The sequence below is a fragment of the Chiloscyllium plagiosum genome, chromosome 21 (genome assembly GCF_004010195.1).
Source record: "Chiloscyllium plagiosum isolate BGI_BamShark_2017 chromosome 21, ASM401019v2, whole genome shotgun sequence".
Lineage (NCBI taxonomy): Eukaryota > Metazoa > Chordata > Chondrichthyes > Orectolobiformes > Hemiscylliidae > Chiloscyllium > Chiloscyllium plagiosum.
In genome coordinates this window covers 11,945,973-11,953,011 of record NC_057730.1, presented here as the reverse complement: position 1 = coordinate 11,953,011, position 7,039 = coordinate 11,945,973, and the positions used below count along the sequence as shown (strand labels likewise).

At 39.9% G+C, this 7,039-nt stretch overlaps 1 protein-coding gene across 1 annotated transcript in view; it reads right to left on the bottom strand.

The window, feature by feature from the left end:
• LOC122560532 (mesothelin-like protein) overlaps window positions 1–936 on the bottom strand; it is a 25,743-nt gene extending 24,807 nt beyond the window's left edge. Inside the window, exon 1 of the mRNA XM_043711250.1 lies at window positions 877–936. The gene's annotated coding sequence lies outside the window, so the exon portion shown is untranslated. The remainder of the gene's footprint in view (window positions 1–876) is intronic.
• Window positions 937–7,039: the final 6,103 nt, after the last annotated feature.

Below are 7,039 nucleotides of genomic sequence, written 5' to 3'. Positions count from 1 at the left end.
TATCATTAAAAGCCGGTAAAAGCACGATGACCTTTAGAGAAGGAATCTTTGCCCGGTCTAATCTGAATGTGTCTCCAGATCCACATCAATGTGCTGACCCTTAGCTGCTCTGGGAAATGACCCAGTAATCCACTCAGACCCAGGGCAATCACTGATGGGCAACAAATATAGTCTTTGCTGATGACCCCAACATCCCATCTCAAGAGAATAAGCAAGTTTTAAAGATGTCTTTCTTGTTTTATACATTGAGCTCTGGCTGAACTAAGTGCCGGAAAGAAAGGCTAATGTCCAGCTCCCTGGCAGATTATTCTCTCTGCATTCTGCCAAAAAAAAACGCCTGATGTCCATCATGTACAATAGTCACACTGTAGTCAGACAAGGTCGAATTAGTGTGCATTTAGACCAGCTAAAAAGTTTCAGGGTATGAATAAAGTCAATGCCAACATATCAAAACAGGCTTGAAATGAATCAAAAAATGATTTTTCACAGTTATTTCACTGAAATTCAGAAAACAATCATTCAAACTCTTTTTAGAGTTTCATTTCCTTTTCTTCTCATTGGTTTAACATAGATTAAAATCAAATATCCTTGGCATTCTTTTCCAAATCAATGGAAAACAAAAAAAACCGTTGCAACAATATCTTAGTTGCTGATTCTTTACAAATCTATTATATTCTGTTGGCACAGACCAATTTCACTCACCCATAGTACAGAACTACAGTCATAGTAACGCTTGCATTAAACTAAAATAATACTGCACTGCAAAACATCAATATACAATATAAATCTTTCAATTTATCTTAAAATATTTTCTTAAAGTAAATTCTCATCCTTCACATTCAAAATTATCCATCTTAAATAAAGGCTATATCAAACCTTGAAAATGTGTCTCCTGCCTTCTGTGAAAACTGCTGAGCACTGTACTGAATGATTGAGCAAGCCTCTGGGATCCTATATCCAAAGCCATCCTCTTATAGCTATTCTTCGTATGAAAATCTGGGTGGGGTCCTGACGTCTTTAAAGAACATTACCTGCTTTCTAAAGTGTTCACGTACATCAATGATGCAAACAATGACATTTGAAGGGGTGGTTCATGCATTGAAGCTATTTTGATGATTTGAGTGTCCACAGAACAACGAATAACTTAATTTGGTTAACGCAAACAGGCATTCTCTACATTCTATTCTCTGCTGTCATTATTTTGTTCTCCTCTCTATTTCCCATGACGATAAACTCACACCTCATGCCTAGGTATCAGTGGCTTTCTACCAGAACACACCAGAAAGTACTCATCACTTACTCAAGCTTCTCCATGTACAGTAGGTTATATTGAGTTGACAACACAGAAACAGTCCGTTTGGATCAGGAGGCCTTTTCTGACATTTCTGCTGAAGTGTGCCTTCACCCAGACCATTGACCCCATTTTGGAGACTTCTATCAAGTTTCTAAGGAGAAGGCCCCATATTCTTTAAATCTTTCTTAGCAGTAATGTGCAAACCCCACCACTGTGGATCATAGTCATGGGTGATATACTACTTAACCACAAGACCATAAAACCATGACGTACATTCAGCCTATTCATTTAGAACATGGTTAATCTGATAATCCTCACGTCCACATTTCTGGTCTTCCTCCATATTCCCTGTTTTCCTTACTGATTCAAAATCTGTCTGTTTCAAACTTGAGTGTACTTAATGATCTCTGCAGCCCTCTGTGGTAAAGAATATCACTAATTCTCAGAGAAAAAAAACCTCCTCATTTCTGTCCTAAATGTGACCCCCTTTTCTGAGGATATGCCCTCTGGTCCTAGCCTCTCCTACAAGGGGAAACAATCTTTCCTCATCTACCCTGTCCAAAGGCCCCTGTCAAAAGGCAGTTCTTCCTACCTGGGATCAACCAAGAGATCCTTATCTGAACTGCCTCCAATGACAGTGTAACCTTCCTTTTAATAATTTTTTTCCTGCTTTGACCCAGCGTACTGCTGTTATTTTATGCTTGTAACCTCTGACCCTTCATGTCCCACTCTGGGTATCACTAGTCAAATAGCTGCCCTGTAGTACCACCTACTTACTCACTTGGGACACCTCTCCACTTGCACCTACAGTAATGACTATGTCACCTACATTCGCTTGTGGCTGGTGCCCATGGAGAATGCCCCAAGATGTTTGTGGCCCCAGTGTCCAGGATGGAGGTCATTCAGAGCAAGGTGTGAGCTGAATTCACCAGAGTTGAAACTTTATTGCTGGAACAGCACAGCAGGTCAGGCAGCATCCAGGAACAGGAGATTCGACGTTTCGGGCACAGGCCCTTCTTCACCAGAGACCCACTCCATTTTGGGTTTCCATGACGTCTAGCTTGTTTACTGAGGTGGGAAGTGGAATATTAATGAGGTGAGTTGGGCTGTTTAACACGATGTTTAACACGTGATATAATCCTCCTCAAGTGGTGTCTTGCTGCCGCCTCGAGAGAAACCTGCCTTGCCACTTGTGAAAAGCAAACTACGCAATGCTTCTGATGTCAAGATGGGCTTCACCAGACTTCTCATCTGATTCTGTGACACAGCTCACCATATCCATGGCGCTCAGATAGCTACAGGATTCCGACCTATACCTTTTACAACACAAGAGGGCAAACAGAACAAAATATGGTAGGTGTCATTTTCCTAGGATGGAGGATTTCAAGACTAGGGCATATTTTTTAAGGTGAGAGGAGAGAGATTTAAAAAATATATGAGGGACAGATATTTTACACAGAGGGTGGGTTCGCATGTGGAATGAATTTCCTGAGGACGTGGGTACAATTACAATGTTTACAAAACACTTAAATAAGTACATAATTAGGATAGGTTTGGAGAGATATGGGCCAGGAGCAGGCAGGTGGGACTAGTTTAATTTGAGATTATGTTTGGCAAAGGGTCTATTTCTGTGCTGTATGACTCTATGACTGTATGAATCCATTGTAAATTAAATACATTATAAAGCTGCAAATGCCATATACAGCAACATTGAGTATCATTTGACTCAAAATACACAAATCCTGCTAGGATTTGTTTTCAATAAATTATTCTTCATTTCATGTTTGAAGTTGCTGATAATGAGCAAAATAAAACCTTGCGAGTAACTGTTATCAGGGCTTTGCTGCACTTGCCATTATTAATCACAAATGTTAACGGTTCCCTGACTGAGGAGCAGATTTTTTCTTTTGATCACTACTCAGTTGTGAAATCAAAGTCCAGATGTGAACCTTGGTCTTTTTCCTTCCTTCTCTGGTTACTAGGGGATCAACCTCCTGACTGTTCTTCCCCCTGCTGTTCTGTGAGAGTACAGGCACCAGACAGATCTCAGCAGTTCCACAAGATGGCTCACCACCGCCTTTCCAGTTAGGGATGGGCAGCAGCAGTGGCCTCACCAACAACACCCACATTCCACAGAAGAATAAAAGATCATTCATGTAATTGGCATGTGAACAAATTCACGAAAAATATGGGTGTGTAAGTTTGAAGGAGCTTTTTATCCTTTAAATGGTGAGTTAGAAATTGAAAGAGAATCATTTTATAAAAGGTTAACAAAGTATTTTTTTTTCCTATCTCTGTTACTGAATGGTGCTGGGCCTCTGTGTGGAATGCCTTACCACATTTTAAATCCATAAGGGTATCTCCTATGCCACAACCTCTGGAAATGGTAATATATTCATAACTTCAGCCAAAATTTTCCTGATTTCAGTTCAAGTGTTTTGTAACGTGATCTTCAAGGCGCTTAGCCCACCAGGATTCAGAGTGACCTTTCACATGCAGTCTTCTGTTTTTCACCTCATGGCGACCTTTGACACTTTTCTCATGGCTGGAGAGGCAGAAGTGCTTCCCAATGCCAGGACTTTCATTCCTCTGGGCCCCTAATTGAAGCCCAACTAGACTTGCACCTCAGACTCTGCACCTCAGACTCTGAGGTGAAGGAAATCTCCCTCCCCTGCTAATCACAGGCAGGGACGTGGAGTTACTGATGGATGAAATGGTGGAAAAGAGGGAAGTCCCTTTTCCAAACAGTCCTCACAGAAGGCATAGCCACCAGGTCCAACCATTCCGAACACAGACAGCAGCCGGGGTCAGTGCTATGTCACAGGTGAAACAAGATGTCCCACCGTGCAGGAAGAAGGTCTTCCACGTTTCGCAACGATAAGCACTATCATCTTCTCTCCGCTACCTCACAGACCTACTGCTCACTTTAACTCTGACACTGCACACACCCTTCCCCAAGGTTCATGAAATTTACTGCTTTGTTTAGCCTGTCCATGCTACAACATTCAGTATTGCATTCATCATATCCATTTCCAACCAACCTCACCTTCCCACATTACTAACCCTGGCAGCTCTCTGAGGTTTTGACACACTGGGGACACCTTACTACCTCTCCTGCTCATACATCCCCTTCCACCAATTTCAATCTCTCCCTTTTTCACCTTATAGGAAAGGTTAGCCCATAACTAAGCCAAGAGATTCATGACCAATGACAGACAGCAGGTTCCTTACAACATTCGAGGATGAGATTGTGCATTCGGCCAGAGAACAGTGTGATTGCTCATGTAGAGATGAACAGACCACACTGGCCAACCAAAGCAGTAAGATTCATTGTGCTGTGCTGTTCTGTGCTGCACTGCTCCCCCATTATCACCAATGCAATGTGCTGTAAGATGTGTGATTTACACATATTTTAAAAACATGTTTGGATTTTTGAATTTGGACTCGTGGTTTTCTGTGCAATGAAGGGACTTATTGATTAACTTGTAACCATGGAGATTTCTTCAAGAGGAAAACTTCCTGGAGATAATAGTTTTTGTTTACAGTGAGAGAATTTTGTGAAAGAACAAAGGAAACAGCTGTGGACTAGGCTCAAAAACATTTGCATCACCAGCTCATGAACAGACGTCTGAATGCTCAATTGAGTAGAATGACTCAGACTCTGGTAATATGAAGGTTTTTATAACCTGTCTGAAGTTTGTGGAAAAGACTACCTGGAGTAAAGTTAGATCAGTCCTTTTGATTCATTCAGTTTCTTCAGGATTTGTCTTTCCTAATGTTAAATTGAGGGTGATCACCTGATTAGGATGATTCCAAGAAGGGCTGACACTGTAATCCATCACATGTGTTTGAAAGCACTCAGACACACCAGTGATGCGTACATTGTCATCTAAAGGGCTGGTTCATGTTTTGAGGCTGTTTGTTATATTTCATGTCTAACATTGGGATACATCAAATCAATTCAAAGAATGCAAGCATACATTCTCCACATTCTGTACTCCATAGTCACCTTTTCTTTGATAGCTGCTCTCCTCTTTCGGAATCAGGTTCAGCAGCTAATTCTTCAAAAGGTAAACAAGAACACTTCTGAAAACACTTGTCAGGTCCTCAACTGATTTACTTTACTTCTATAATATTCAGACACATTGAATTAACAGCACAAAAACATGCCATTCTAACAAGTTGTCATGTCAACATCTATGCTCTACATGTCCCTTGGCACACAATAACACCAATGGAATCTCTTCCATTGTCTTAAAAACCCCGACAGAGTTCCACCCAATTATTTATTTTCTAAAGGCAAGGATCGCATAATTTGAGGGGGGATTTAATTAATTTATGCTAAAACGTAATATAATTGTGTTAACCTATGCTAATTTGATTTCGGGATTCTTGTTTGGGGCATTAAAGCTAAAACCCACATACTAGATTTTACTATATTGGGATTTTATTCAGCAAATCCAACACTGGGGTAACTTCCTTGGAATTTTAATTCAGAACCTTCAACACCAGAGATTACAGTACATGTGGTGCTCTATAAGCCATTCTAATACAGAAATAACTATTGTGAGGATTAATGTATCAGGTCATGAACTAACTAACATGCCCCCCTACCATCCTGCCATCACAGTAATTGTGAATGACAATATTAAGTCCCATATTTATGTGTTTTTTGCCCCGTCAGATCATATAGATGAATCTTGGACACTGGATTGCTGTAGTACACTCAACATATTGTTTGTACAAAATAAAATGAGGTGTCTTAATAAAGAAGGTCTACATCATGTTTATGGCAATTAAGCATTGAAATAGCTCCAACTTGTATTATCTCACCTGTGAAGAAGATCTTAATTAGATCTTTGTTACAAAAGATTTGCTCTGGTATCTCATTTGCTCTGGTATTTCCTTCCAGTACAGTCTCACTGATATTTATGCTCCATACATGGATGTAAATACTTTCTGTATGCAAGGAGCATTCTTTTGTAGTTGGGAATTTGGAAAAAAAAATCATGCAATGCGGGAAATATCATTAAGTTTATCTTATGCTATTCCTACAGCCTAATGCCAGGGAATCTCAGTAGCCAATTAGTGATAAGTACCACAAAGCAAAGTTGTTTTTATGGAACTTTATGTAGAATACACAGCATAGAAATAGATCATCCAGTTTAATCAGTTCTTGCCTTTATGAATATTCCACCTCCTTTCAGCTCTTTCCCATCTAACTCTATCAAAATAACATCCAATTCCCCTGCATCCCAAAATGTATTTCTGAGAAGTATGAATTATTCTTATTTATCATAGACACATAACAGAGAATAGAATTTAGCATTCTCATCTCAAAGCTGACTTGTTCCAGATTGTATACTTCCTAATATCAGGATTTGCTGTACATCTCTATGATTCTAATAAACTCAGGAACAATTCATTTGCTTTTTTTATTAAAAATATAAATCTAATATTTGGCTACATAACTTTCCCTTAAACCTATCTACACTATTCACCTCACCCTCTCCACAATGGTGAATTTCACATCCCCCCCCAACTTTTGTTTCCAAAGTGCTGCTTGCTTTATGGTGACTATTGGATCTTGATGGTCCCTAGTTTTGCTCTTTTCCTTGGGCCTGATTTCAACGTAGTGCAACTAGATTTCGACCACACAAAAACCTTGGCTATGTCTGAACTAATAAAAGCTTTCACAATTTTAAAAACCCCTACTGGTTCACCTGACAGCCTTCTATTTTCAGG